This window comes from Nilaparvata lugens, chromosome 12 (genome assembly GCF_014356525.2).
Source record: "Nilaparvata lugens isolate BPH chromosome 12, ASM1435652v1, whole genome shotgun sequence".
NCBI classification, from domain to species: domain Eukaryota; kingdom Metazoa; phylum Arthropoda; class Insecta; order Hemiptera; family Delphacidae; genus Nilaparvata; species Nilaparvata lugens.
Window position 1 is genome coordinate 21,261,415 of NC_052515.1, and position 15,558 is coordinate 21,276,972.

The window sequence follows — 15,558 nt, forward strand, 5'->3', positions numbered from 1 at the left end:
TAATATCAAACTGGTTTGACTTATCCAACAAAACATTCACAACCATTTTTAATTTTTCACACATTGTGTAAATAACACTTCAAGTATTCAACAGAGCTTAATGTGAGTAAATCTTGTTTGCATTTGATCCGAGAATTGACAAACTCAATCTAGAATTCACACCTATTTTTACACACTTCGCAAATAACACTTCAAGAATTTAACTGAGGAAACATTATTATTCAAATTCGTTTCCTCTGATTTAACACCACTTCTACATTCTCCAAAATACGTCAACAACAGTCAAGATCCTTTACCAAATTAAACAGCAAATTATTCACTGGTCTGGAAGTAAGTTCAGTGTAGAGTTGTAGGCCTTCCTTCATACAAACACATTTCGGCTGACGATTTTTGGCGACGATGTGTTGTTGTCATATCAATTAGCGTTGCCTTTCAACAACAATACGATGATGAAACTGATGATGATGATGATGATGGTAGTGATGATGTTGTTGATGATGATGATTGTCCCTTCAAACAAGCTTGGTCAAGCTGTCAAAATAATAACAATAACAGAAATTTCAAACATTTCATCATACGAACCCGGTCTTGAACTCGCTTCAACCTCCTTCTTCCCTCAAACTTCTCCCCTTCCGTTATCCCCCCCCCCTTTTCACCCTTTTTGTGACGTCATACGCGCAGAAATTCAAATGTTGTCAAACGAAGATTTTGAGGTGGTTTTCCCACAAATGTTGTTTCGTTGCTGCTGTCTCATCTGTAGGCTACAGAATGTTGTCAAACCCAAATTGTTGTGTGAATTCCTGGTACGACCGTTCTATAGAAATTTGGGAAGGGGCAAAACCAAAAATGTCACAAATTGTCAACCAGTAGAGAGGGTTTGGGGGAAGGGTACTTCTGTCCCCAAAACCAAAATTATTTACCTCTTTGATGAATTTTATAGCTGAGTGAAGCTGTGTTGTTATGGAGAGGCGTAGAAGGGCACGTGTAGGATGAATTTGATGCGAGGTTACTCTCGTTTTTGAGAAACCGAAGGTCTATTTGAAGGGAATTAGTGTTGAGAATTGTTCTTGAGAATTTATAGACGTGGGCCTACAAACAAGCTGTACAAAATATATTTCTGGAGAAATATTATCATAGATGTTTCAAACAGGAGTATGTTATCTCGATTATATCATAGAGGGAAGATAGCTTAAAATAAAATTATACTATCTTTTCTCTACGATTATATCATAAACTTAATAAACATATTATACTACGTAGGACGTAGGTCATAGACTCACTTAATCTAAAGGAGAGCATGGACTGAATTAATTGAATATTGAATATGTGAGTAGCCTATAGTCAAACATGTTTTTGATAATTATAGAGTCTAACATGTCTCAACCAATCTTCAAATTTTGTTTGGAATAGGGTGAAGCCATGATTACACGATGCTATTACAAACTAAACCATCAGTAATAATTGATATTATTTTGAGAAAGCGTTCACATTACGAACTAGTACTCTAAAATGATGTATACCAAACTATTATTTCAATAATGATCCCGCGCCGCATAATAGCATCTCGTTAAACGGGGCTGTTTTGGTGCTTAAAGAGGGAGGGAATGAAAAAATAAAAAATATAAACGAGGGCGATCTTTTGATAGGGTCAAGTGTTAGTGGGGAGGGAGGGGTGTTCAGGGGTGTGGTGGAACCCATCGTTTTCAAAATCACTTTCTCATTAGTGGAAATTTCTGTGGCAGGGAAACGAAGGAAAAGAGGGGAATAGAAAAAGGAAAATGGAAGAAAGTCATTAGGACTGGAGCACAAAAGAATCCGTTTTCAACGTCTAGTTGTAGTAGGATATATATAAGGGCGGAAAAGAATAGATGAAGAGGGGGGTTAGAGGGGGTGTATATGTACTAAAGTGTTGTATTCAGCTAAAGACGCAGTATTCGAAGTTGTATGGGTGGTGGTGAGGGGAAGAAAGTAGAAGAAATGGGGGAATTTTTCATTTTCCGGATTTCTTTCAATACACCGCTGCTGCTTCTGTTACAAGCTGTGCTAAAGAAAATGTTTCCATTGAGGTTTTGTGTACTGTAATGTGTGTGTAGTGGGAAGAAGATTGATAAAAGCGATGGTTTTCTGAAGAGAAGGATGGAACATTGAAAGAGAATGAGTGAGTGAGAAGGAGGGTAAGAAAATTAAGATAAGAGGAGATTGAAAAGAAAAGGAGATTATCAGTGGAAGATGGTGAAAGATTAAAGAAGCTACTTTCAATTTGAGAATTATTTTCTGGCTTGGTAGGGGATAAAGATATACTTGAATCAGCACAAAAAGAATAATTTGATCAAGATATGTGTAGGAAGCCTAGAGAGAAACCAACGGTTGCCAACAAAGGTCCTTGAAATTCGTGGGTGGGTCCCATAAAAAAGTTCAGAAGTATTGGGGGGGGGGATTCTCAATTTGGGATATTGAGGGGTGCGTCATTGATATGGGGGGGGGGGGAAGTATTGACTGTTGTACTGAATACTGATATCGAGAAATGAATCTGTAATTCAAACATTCCTATTTTTACATCTGTGATGAGTAGTATTGATGAACTTCATGGTTTCAGATACTTGTAATTTTTAGTGTATCCAATGAAGGATACTAGCACTCAATTTGAAAAGTCTAACAAGCACAGTTCAAGGATACATGATATTTCTTTATATTTGGAATCTTCGATAAAAATGAAGAAATTTCATAATTCAAAAGAGATTCTTTCAAAGTGTATATGTATAGTGCTGCAATCTGTGAAAATATTATTGATGTAATTCAATACTGAGAAACTTTAATCTCAGATTAACAGAAGACCCTCATTCAAGTCATAACCCCAAAAACCTCCAACTGATCAAAAAAAAACCTTCAAACATCAGACCTCAATGACGGGATATCATATTCCTAGAAACATTTTTATCTCAACTCTAATAACTCTGAAGGCCTTCAACAGTTCAAAACCAAAAACCTCAAACCCACTACCCTAACAACGGTACGCATTTTTGCATCCACAGATTCCCAACTTGCAAGGAGGAATATGCAAAGAAGCTGGGGACATAACGCCGGGGGTGCTTGGGATGGTATACAACGGCAACCCTAGTTTCTTGCTTAGGGGATGGTTTGTTAACGATGAGGGGAATTTTGGGGGGTAGGGGAGACCCACAACAGGAACCCGTGATCATATTCGACTTGCAAATGATACTTTTCCGTGCATCTCCCTCGCCTCTCATTGTCTCTTCCCCTCTTTTAATCCCTCTGTCTCTGTCCTATCTTCATTTCGACCCCCCTCCCCCCGCCAATCCAGACAGGATGCAAAGCGCCACCCCTTATTTTGGGCCCCCTTTCCGCATCTTACACGCTCCAATGGCATTGCAGCTAGGGAACATAGACTTAGCGTACCCCTCTTCCCCCACTATCCACCCACACCAATACAACCCCTTAGCAATAATAATAATTCGGAGGGCTATGCCTTCTTCCTACAACCCCCTAAGCGAGGCTCCAGCATCCCCTCTACCTGTCCCCATAAACTGTGGTTGTGTGTAAAATATTTTTGTCTCGAACAATAATTATTCTATCAAAAATTAAATTGTATTTTTATGTACAAATGATACTTTTTGTATGTTTTTATCAATATATATATTTTCAATTTCTTGAAATTGTAGAATGTAATTATAACAACGCATATCATGTGTTGATACTTTCCTGCATTTGAGTCAACTTATATTGTGTGTGACAGTAATCAATCAAGAGAGTGTGGATATCCAACAATACATTGTAATATTGTCTCATAATAATGCACGTTCTTGTCTTGAAAATCTTGTCAGTTTGGATAAAAATGGGATTGTAGGTTTCGAAAATTTCCATTACCATTTAACTGTTCAACAATACTTATGTTCATCAACTTATGTTCAACAATAAATGCAATTTGACTAATACCATCTTAATTCAATCAATATCATCCTAGAGTCATTGACAAAGGACTCAAACAAGACTTTGTCAGAATTCCATGAAATTCTTCCCTATCATTATCGACTACTTTCTGTGCACTCCTGTCATATAGGTCACAATATTTCTAAACAAAGAATCAAATCAGTACAACCATGTTCTTAAGACTCACTTCACCACTCTACAATAAATTATTATTACTCACGTCTGTATGTGCTCCATCACGTACGAGTGATTACAAAGTCACTTAGAAAATTATATACAAGGTGATTACAAAGTCATAAAGAATATGCGAGCGAATGGATATATTCTAGGTATCAAATTCCATTGGTTCCATAAAATTCATGGCCACAATTCTTCCTATCTCAATTTGATATTTTCACTGTCAAAATTCTGGAATAGAAGATTTTTACAAATGTATTTTTTATTGTTGAAGCTGTATATCCTTCCAACCTTTACATTTTTTATTGTGTTTCCTTTTTATCTCTTCAATCTTCACACTAAATCAAACCTGAGAGCGAAATTAGTAGTGAAGATATTACAATATAGCAGGGGGGGTTGATGACCCTCTATTGAAGGATTGAAGCATACGACAAACCTTTCCCTCCTCTTACTCCACTCTCTCACTCTTTCTCCCACAACCTATCACTCCCTCTCTCTCCTGAGGGATTTGCTATTGCAATTCACACTTGCATAGTCCACGTGTCGACTTTCTCACCAAAAAAGACAGACAGACTCCACACTCCACACCCTCATGCTGCGTCGCTTATATTGCATATAGGCTACAATGTCGTCTCTATATTATATCCACCCTGTGTCTCTATACAACCCCCTTTCCTCCTCCACTCACTCACACACAAACACGTGAAATCACATTTTATTAAACTACCCTTTTTTATTTTCAAACCAGCCGTTGTTGTCTGTAGCCGTACTTTGGCATTTGATAAAAAATCCTCCTACTACTAACTTCCCACTTCCCCCGTTTTTTTCCCATTTTATTCCTACACTTTGCTTCTTTTTCATTGTACTCCCCTTCCTATTTTGCATCTCTCTTTACCCCCTCCCCCCACGGTTTACAATACATGCATATTCATCTGGCTGGCAGCAATCGGTAGAGTATAGTATTTCTCCTTTGGCCGGTGCGCTATTTTTTTCCTCCCCCAGAATTTTTTTCCGCGCGAAAAAAGCTGCGCTTTGTTGTACAAAATACAGGGTGAAACACACAAAGATCCCGAAATACAGTAAGGGTGTTCTGTGTATTACGTCACAGTTGGAAAATGGTTGCTGACATAATCGTTCTAGTCGACTGAACATTTTTCGCGGCGAAATTATTGTGGTCGCCCGCTTTCAATTCCAAGAGAATACAACAAACTGTTTGTGAAAAAAGATGGTCATCACTCTGTTATGAATGTTAAGTTGCTGGATAGAATATCATGAATCTATTTGAGTCCATCTGTGCATAGGTTGAATAAATTTAGTGGCGATTTATTTAATTACTTATTATAATTATATCATTTTTATTGTAATTGCTTTATCTCGTACATCGAATATTTTTTACCTTGTCTGCTGAAATTTATTGGATTATTCTTTCTGAAAAGAAGTTCAATTTATACTAATATCATTATTATTATGCCGTACAACCTGAAGATTCAGACCCTGAATCATTGAATTTAGACGTTTCTTAATTTGAGATTAGTCTAATGGATACACTGGAGTAAGTTTAAATTTCAATTATTCTTGTATTGAGGTTGCAGGCTCCGACAGCTGTATGAAATGGGGCATCATCACCTTTATGATAAACTGCAGTCGAAAGAGTCGTGAGTTCAAATCTCATAGAACACAAGGGTGTTTGTGTATGTAATTTTCTCATCTCATCACTTATTCTTCATAATTAACTCGTTGTTCTCTAATCTTTATTTTCAGAAATAAGACTTATAATTGAAATGATTGGGAGGAAAAATGAGTTAAAGATTGTGCTACTCCTCTCCCAAATTCTTTATTCTTCATTTATTCTTACAATGGGTATATCATTGAAAGGACAGGGAGAGGATAATAAGGTAACCTCGTGCTATTTCTCTAGTTAAGTCTACACATAGTCTGAAATGGGTTAAATTTTGTAGTTATTCACTTCAGAATTCAGATAAAATTAATTGGACCGAGAAAAGTTCAAGGTCTCTTGCACATGAGTTTTATCATTTGTGCTAATGCACAAGTGAAAAGCCTATGCGGACATATCAATCACTGATAAATACGTCTAAATTCATGTTCCAAATGTAGTTTAGGAAAGCTGCCATTCAATAGTTATATCTCAAGATTTATTGCTGAGCAAATAATAATTAATTTTCCAACTATTTAAGGTGGAATCCAAATTACAGGTATAATTATAATACAGTTTGATGTCGTAAATGATATAGCTGGATACCCACATAGCAGTATTAGAGTCGGTGGCCGGTTCAGTACAAATATCCATCCCATGTGTTCTAATGGGACTATTCCCACTCAGCCCGACCGAACGAGTGTGAATAGACACATCAGAACTAATGGAAAAAATATTTCCACTGAACCGGACACGGTCTCCAATACTATTTAAGCATGAAATTGATCCTTCATGACACACTGATAAAAATAAATACTGGAAACAAACGTATATCCCAAATTTTCCCTCGCATTTCAACACCTTCTCGTGACTTTCCCTACCAAAACAGCATCATTTCTCATTCCAGTCACCTTCTTGCCACTTTTTAATGCTGTCATCCCTGTCTTGCTTCCGTCTTTTCACAAAAAAAACGTGAATAGGTTTTTTCTGGAATGGAACAATAAAAGAGGGAAAGAAAAGAGGATTGATGACACGGGGCAAGATCTACGTGACTTGAGTTTCGTGAAAGAAGAAGGGAGCTTTGTAAGTTGGTGGGGAATGCCTGTGGAAGGAAGGGAAAATAGGGAGGATTGTGGGAATAAGCAGTGAAAAGCGGGAGGAGATGTGTTTGATTAAGATGAGAATATTTTTCCACTTTCTAAAATAATGTTAACTGAATCGGTAAAGGAATGAGTTGATAGGATGTTCAAATTAATAATTAGTATGGTCATTTTCTTATTTCCCAATTTCTAAGACATTGAAGACCTCTACAGGAATACATATTTTCCAAGCACAACACCTTAAAATTCACAAAATGAGTGTTTGAACTTGGACTATTCAAGATTTGGGTAGCCTAAATCAAAATTGTAATTTTTCACAAGGCAAACTCAAAACTCTGACTTCAAAAGCTCAAAAAATGGAAGTACCTAACATTAAGACATGACAACAAATTTTATCTACTTTGGTTCATATTCCAAACACTAAAATTCATCTCTAATGAATCCTCGCTCTGGTCATCTCAATTAAATGCTCCCCCCTCCAACAACCACTCTGCACCTCTCTAGAAATAATCCCACCAACCACCCACCCCACACTTTTTAGGCGCGAAATTAAGTTGTCACCCTGTACGGAGCCTGTTCAATAGGCGATAGCATACATAGTGCACGTGGCCAATATCTGCACAAAAAATTACGCTCCCAATTTCCGACCAAGCATGAAATACTCACGCATGTGCTGCGAGTAAATACGACGCACGACCGATTTACATGTTTGACGTGCGTAAAACAGACGTATTAACGCACATGTGTGGCGGCACGCGACTTGACGTGCTTCAGTACGTAGGCCTACGTCCACACTTGTGCGTTTTACGATAAGTTAACGAGACTTGCAATGTGTGACTTCCTCGGCTGGCACAGTTGTTCGAGATATTAAGTTGTTGAACGATGAGACCAGATCTATGAAGTTCCAAATAGAGTTTCTTAAGAGTTTTTACAAATTGCTGTTGAATACCAGTCATTGATAAATTCCAGGTTGAGACTTGCAACATTGTAATTATTAAGGTGCGAGCTGATCGAGTAAGTCGCGGTGAAGATCGAGATCGATGCCACTAAACAGCTGTCCAAAAAAAAAAAAGATCTGGAATTATTGGTATGGATATAATAGATATTGATATAAAAGAACGCTAGCGAGCTGACATCTTTATCTCAACTTGACCGTTCTCTTTACGGTATTCAATATTTCAATACATGATATATTTTGTTCACAAATCTATTAACAATACTTATTACAGTCTTCAGTCAGTGTTCGAAGATAATTACAATAATGTAGACCATGATTATGACAATGTGCTACCTGATGGTTGTTCGATTTGTATTCGAGTGCTCACATCAATGATTTTCGGTAATTAATCCAAATTTTGATCGAACGATACTTCCCAACATACAAGAATACATTGAGCATTTACACAACTCAATTCTCGACGTCAAATATGTGTCACTTTAGTCTCAAAACGACTAAAATAAATCAGACTTGTGCAAAAATATTTTCATATAAAAATACTACCGTGCTATAATATGTAAGCAAATTATAACTCAGTTGAATGAAGAGCAATTTTTATGTTTTCAGCCCATTATATAAGTAGATAATCTATCAGATATAAGTAGTTATATTATCAACCCAATATTAATTATATCACTATTTCCGAAGAGCGTTAATTTCCGTCAATTTTAACTGTGCGATTTGTGAAGTTTTTACCTATCGTTAGTTATTATATCTTTATCATTTTCATATCTGTATTATCTTGGATTCCAATCAATTCCAACTAACTAACTTCACTAGACCTATTACTTCAACCAATTAGAATTGTTATACATGTATCTATAGCCTATTAACATGTTGGGCAAGTGCGATTCAACTGCTGTGTTCGATAAGAATGTATAACATTGTATATTCAAATCACAACCAAAAGTGACATAATAACACAATATGCAACACTGCATACAAAACAACACACAATATAAGAAAAACAAGTAAAATAAAAATAAACATCAACAATACACATACAATTACAATAACGATACAGGACAGTTAGATGATTCACAGTTGTTTCTAGGGTGGTAAGAACTAGCAGAAATTTGTCACAGATACACAGGGAACTACCCACTTTAGGCCCTTTCTAGGGCGACCGGCCCTATTACATGGGAGCCCTTCGGAAGCCTGTTGACAAACGATCACCCGAGGTTGTGTGTGTTTGCTTGGCTGAATATTATATTCTAATTGGCAGCCTAAGTAATCGATGCTACGAGACTGTGTTGGTTGTAAGCGGGAAGGGTCGGTTCAAGTACAATGTTTTCGAAATAGGTAATAGAACATTTCTAATAATTGAACTGGGATAATTGATTAGGAAAAGAAGAGTAATAGTATGTTATGGATTACGAATAGAGAATCTTTGAAGTTCTGTAGGACTATACCCCGGTTGTACATTAGTCTGTTTACTTTCAGTATAATCCCGATTAAATGCCATGAAATCCAATCAGAGAATCCGTCTTCTCAGAAAAACTCTGATTGGTTCTAGTGAATTCAATCATGATTGAAAGTTTACAGACTTTTGTGCGACTGGAACAAATATTAATTAATTCGTGAAATTAATCAGAAGACCGATTTGACCGATTGACCGAAATGATAAATATAAATTTGGACATAAAACTATTGGCATCTACCAATGGTATTTGTAAGAGGCGTGTCTTGAGCAACCTACTTGTCTATGGAAAATAAAAAGTTCCAATAGAATTGATTGTTACTTTTTCATTTAACTTTGATGATTGAATATTTTTGGAGAAGTATAAAGTAGTAAAGAATTAATATCGGTGACCGAGCTTTGCTCTGGAGTACAAAAGCATAAAAAATTATTACGGAAGAAGAAATAATAATAACATTCATACAGAAATGTTCTATCTAATCACAGTGAATTGAGATTAATTCCCAGAGGAATGCAAAAATTTCCCTCACAAAGGCCCAGTTGCACAAAAGCCGGTTAAATTTTAATCCTGCATGATTAACTTCACGTGAACCAAATCAGAGCCAAATCTACTGGAATTAATCAGGATTGAAAATAAAACGGCTTTTTTGCAACCGGCACTAAGTATCTGATTGAATGATTACAAAAGTTCAACAGCTGAGTCATAATTTTGACACAGTCCCACACACATGAACTCGCTCACTCACTTCCATCACCAACAGACGACGAAATAATTATTATCATCTGTTTTTCCAAGGATGAATAATAATTATCGTTTTAATGTCCTTCAGCGAGTTTTTCCAGGGATGAGACCTAGTGCAATCGAATCTTTATATTATAAACCTACTATGTTCTGAATTTCGTGAGAATCGTTAGAGCCGTTTTCGAGTTCCGGTGCAATACAAACATATAAACATCTAAACATCCAAACATCTAAACATATAAACAGAAGTTGCTCGTTTAATAGTATAGGATATAGAATAGTGCTTGTCCTGTGTGTGTGAATTGCCGAAACAGCTGTTTCGGTTGATGAAATCTTCTTTAGAATCAGAATGTGGAAAATACAAGTAGAAATACATGCAGAATGTAGAAGATAATCATGAAGTAGAAAATATTTAAACTATTATAGGTCATGCCTTGGTTTCAAATACTACTCAGCGATACTTCAACTACTAATCTCTACCCCCTATCTGATTACCTTGTTCGCAAAAATCATAAAAACTATGGAAATTCAAATGAAAACCTTTGTAATGAGAGCGTTCTTCCCCCTGGCTTAAAGTATAACTTAAAGAACTTAAGCTTGTAACCGAATTGTTACCCGATCCAATCACAACTCTTATTAATTTCCGAACAAATGGGGGAATTGAAAAGCAAACGAGAAGGGACAAATCACAATTACGGAAGAAATATAATAGAAGACAACCCCCTTCCTGATCATGAAACAATAATTTGTAAAATCGTTGACGCATGAAACATGGGAGAGTCTCCCAGCGTGCCACTGGCTTCTGGAAGATAGTGAGTGAGCAAAATAAATTGATTATATATCTATACAGAGCACGCACAAATAATCATATTATAACAGATGTATATTTTTATCTTGTAGTGCAATTAGATCACTGAGTTGAAAGTGATAGGATTATCATGCGGGGTGGGAAGGGGGTGAAAACACCCGTTAGAGGGCAGCAGGTTATTGCTCGGCAAATTCTCTCTTTCCTCTCTTTCCATCTCTCTTATCTCGTTTTGTTCTCCTCTTATGTACTCTCTCATCTTATTCTCTTTTATCTTTCTTCCTGTTCATCCTTCAATTTCTTCTCCCATATTCCTTCTCTATTTCTGTTGCGATATATTTTACTTGATTTATTCTCTTTTATTCTCCGTTCCTCATTTTCTTTTTCAATTCCATCTTTGATCTTCCTTCTCTTTCCTCCTGCTTCACAAAATGAAGCAGGTTCACTCATCCGTTCCAACAAAAATCCGTCTTCCTCGATTTTAAGCTGCTACTGTACCCACAAATAATTTGATTAAATAAAAATTCTAAGAAATTGTCAAAAACCACAGATTTTATTGATGGTTAGAGGGACCGGTTTCGGTTGTTACACCATTGTCAATATCTGATGAACTCCGTTTCAATGACAATGGTCAACTGTCACTCCGTTTATCAGAGATTGACAGTGATGTAACAACCGAAACCGGTCTCTCTAACTATCAATAAAATCTACGGTTTTTAACAATTTCTTAGTCTTTTTATTTGATTTGAATATTACCACAATATCAACTTCTCAAGGGAAACATAATTTGATTCAGTGAGACAATGTTTAATTTCTCACTTCCACTTTTTCCTTGTTCCGTATTTTGTGATAAGTGTGAAGTTCTCATTTTTTGGATAATTTCAATAATAAAATTCAATACATAGATTGAGTAGCTTCTCTAAAAGCTAAAACAAACACAATTATTGAGATGTTTTGGGCTTGAGCCTTTAGTACTTTTTTGAAAGCTGTGTGTTTCTTAGTTATTGGATGAATGAATAATATGTACTTGAACAAATTTTGTCAGTCTATGAAAATGATCATTCATTCGAAAATTAGCACAATAGGAATAAAAGTAATGGGAAGCCCAATTTTTGATACCACAAATGCCATATAAATCGATTTCATGTCCAAGTAACGAATCTCAATTCTTTGCAGGTTCTTATATTATAGGCCATGGTTTTGATTTTTAAACTACATCAGGTTACAGTCCAAATCTTGATGATGAAGAAGAATGTTGAAAAAATGAAATACACACATCTTATCACATATAGATCAAAACTTTTGCCCTTATCTAACCTCCCTCAACAAGATAAAAATCAGCCCTCACACAGTCTGAATTTTTCTATTGTCAATCTTACTATTTTAAAGAGGGAGAGGATGAAACTGGAGATAAAAGAGAAACACTGTGATTGAGAGATTAGATTAAGATTCTTTATTAATTTAGAGAGTGAGATATTTGAAAATAGAATGATAGATTGAGCAAAAGTTTGAGAAAGAGAAAAGTGGAGAGAAACGAATAGGAATGAGAAAGAGTGTGAGAGAGAGATAGATAGATAGAGAGAGAGAGTCAGAAAGAGGAAGATAAATAGAAAGAGAGAGAGACTGAGAGAGACTGAGTGAGTGAGAAAGAGAAATGCTGTCCATTTAGTCGAGCAGTAATTGAATTATTTTCCAGACGGCTGAAGCAAGCTTTCCATTCCTCATGGTCACCCCAACCCTCTCCACCTACAACACCCTCCCCCTCCTAGTTTCTCTGGAATTGGATCAAAATTATCGGCACATCGGATCTCATTGTGTGTGTGAAGTCAATTTTATGCTGACGATTTTGGGCTACTACTATACATACAACTACTACATCTAGGATTAGTGCAGATCTCTCAGTCTACAGTTAACAACTATTTGATAGTTGACATGGACGTTATTTCAACAACGTTAACCAACTGTCAACTAGTTAACATATTTCAACTAACCAATTTGGTTGTTCTTAGTTAATATTATATTTTATAGTGCTGTATTTTATGATATATTATGAGATATGATCCTGTTTGCAGACAAAGTTCATTCTTTAGCACGCAGTATTGTATTCATTGACTGTAAACTTCGTATTTTTGTTGAATTCAATATTTGATTATTGTTATTCTGTAATGTACTTGTCATTGAATGAAGAATTATTTATTTATTAGTTTTATTATTTTTATATTATGAAATAATAATTGGAATTGAACAGTTAAATATCATCAATTAACATTTAATCATTAATTTGAAATTATCTCTGCAACCAAACTTGTGGATTCTAATGCTGATTCAATTATCATCAAGTTATTCAGATTAACAACTTCATCAACTGATCGTAGTGTATTAAAATTATAGAATACAGACTACATGAAGTAACAGATTCAGTGGCAATTCAATCAAATACCAAATAATTAAATTATCAAGCCAAGAAACAATGGAGTCTACTCAAGGAATGCCCTCTCTGATTCTGTTGGTCAATATAAGCATCATCAGAGCTATAATACGTCATCAACTTTGACCAATCACATACGAGTACGCCTACACTCATTTTCAGGTGCTCGTCTTTTGATCCACGCTCACAACACGCTCTCATTGGCTGATTCAATAACACTACAGTATGGAAACTAGATTTTACTCATCTATTTCACTATCCATGACAAACTGTAAGTTAATAATTTGGTTTGAACTATTTTTGATGACACTAAAGTCTATTTTTTCGATATTAGTTATTGAAAACTAGTACTCACGTGTGGAGCGCTTTCGAATTTTTTAAAATCCATTTTCAACACTAAAAATGGATTTCAAAAAATGAATGTTGAAAATGGATTTCAAAAAATCCAAAAGTGCTCAACACGTGAGTACTAGTTTTTAATAACTAATATCGAAAAAATAGACTTTAGTGTCATCAAAAATCGTTCAAACCTAATAATTTTTGTTTTTTGAGAGACACTGCAGTTGATTCCTGTTATGAAAACGACGATTCACGTGAAAGCCATGATACAAATCAATACGTTTTAAATGTATTTATTCTTCTATCATTCTTTTTGGCTCACCACTTGGCATATCACTCTGGCTCTTTTAAAAGTTTAGTTTTATTTTGAAACTCATGAATTACCCAGTTAACGTTGAATCAACCTAGTTATAGTTTCTCAACGAATGAATTAAAAGGTTTGGGTTAAAATAACACAGTTTTGATAAGTTCCAATTTAAAAACGTATTGATGTATCCAAGAATTGGATTTGAAACTAATTAATCGGATTGGAGAAGATTAGTCATCATGAAACTGATCAAATGAGATATACAATATTAAAAAGAAATAACTGGAATTTCATTTGTTAAAAGGTGGAATTCCTATCCACTGGCCAATTTCTTATACATTCAAAAACGTTAATAGCTGTGTATTCAGATCAGAAATTGATGAAAAATGCATTTGATAATCAAGCAATAACTTATAGTATATTGGATCAACTTATTTAGGAAATAAGTAATAATTTATTATTAAGTAAAAATATTCTTATTAAACGAAAATCCCAATTAAATGCTGTAAATCACCAGGAAGACTTCTGCTACTGCAAATATTGACAACAGGGTAAACATCTAGATGGAGACTCGATGAGCGTTACTATTCAAAAATTATTTAGGAAATGTTCAAATTTGAAGGTCATACTCTCTTATTAAGAATACAAAAAGTAGTTGACAGGAATAATATGACAGAAACGTATACTGAAAGTTAATTTTGACACTCTTGATAATGGAATAAATACCCGAAACCGGTTGTGTCATGGAACGAAATAGAGTTAGTAAAAGTAATTATATGATATATAATAAAACTAAAAGTTTAACAAACACGTCAACATTACAACTGGTCCATCAACTACTTTTTGCACAACGTTTCGTTTCGTTGAAACTTCATACGTCAACGACCCTCCACTAACACATAGATATCATGCACAGTAGGACCCCTGGAGCTCAACACACACAACTGTCGATCATAACCTAGAGATAAAATTCAGACCGAATATTATTATTATACTAGCAATATATCTATAATTTGGTTGCACGTTCCATATATGTTTTTTATAGTGTTAACAAGTCGACCGGAAAACGATCCTTGTGACGTCATAGGTCGCCAACACTCGTTGCACTAATTTTAATCTGGTTGCTCTCTATTTGATCTAATCATTATGATTAGATATGATCACGAGCCCAATGTTCGTTCTGACACAGATGTGCACTTTAAGTTATGATGATGGATATGAGAGCTATTACTAACAATATTCGAAAAGCTTGCAGGATCTTATTGGATTTCAATGGAGAGTAAATGATTAATAAATCTTAAGACGAATGCAACTTTGCAGACTACCATAAAAAATAATTGTAGTCTAAGCTTATACTTGAATTTTCTATCAGAGAACTTAGGCGAACGTACTTCATATCTCGGACTTGACAGCTACAAATTACTCAAACTCGAATAACTGTAGGCTGTTTGTAAGTCAGAGCTGGCAATAGCCCAAACCAGAGAAGATTATACTTGAATATTGTTTGATTTTCTCTGCCTGAACCTTGAACATAAAATGATGATGATGAGTGCTTAAAAAATTGGAAAATTCCCAATTTCATAAAAATCAAGGGAAGTATGAGATAGTCTTTTTCCTTGTTTAGAATTGAGAATTATTCAA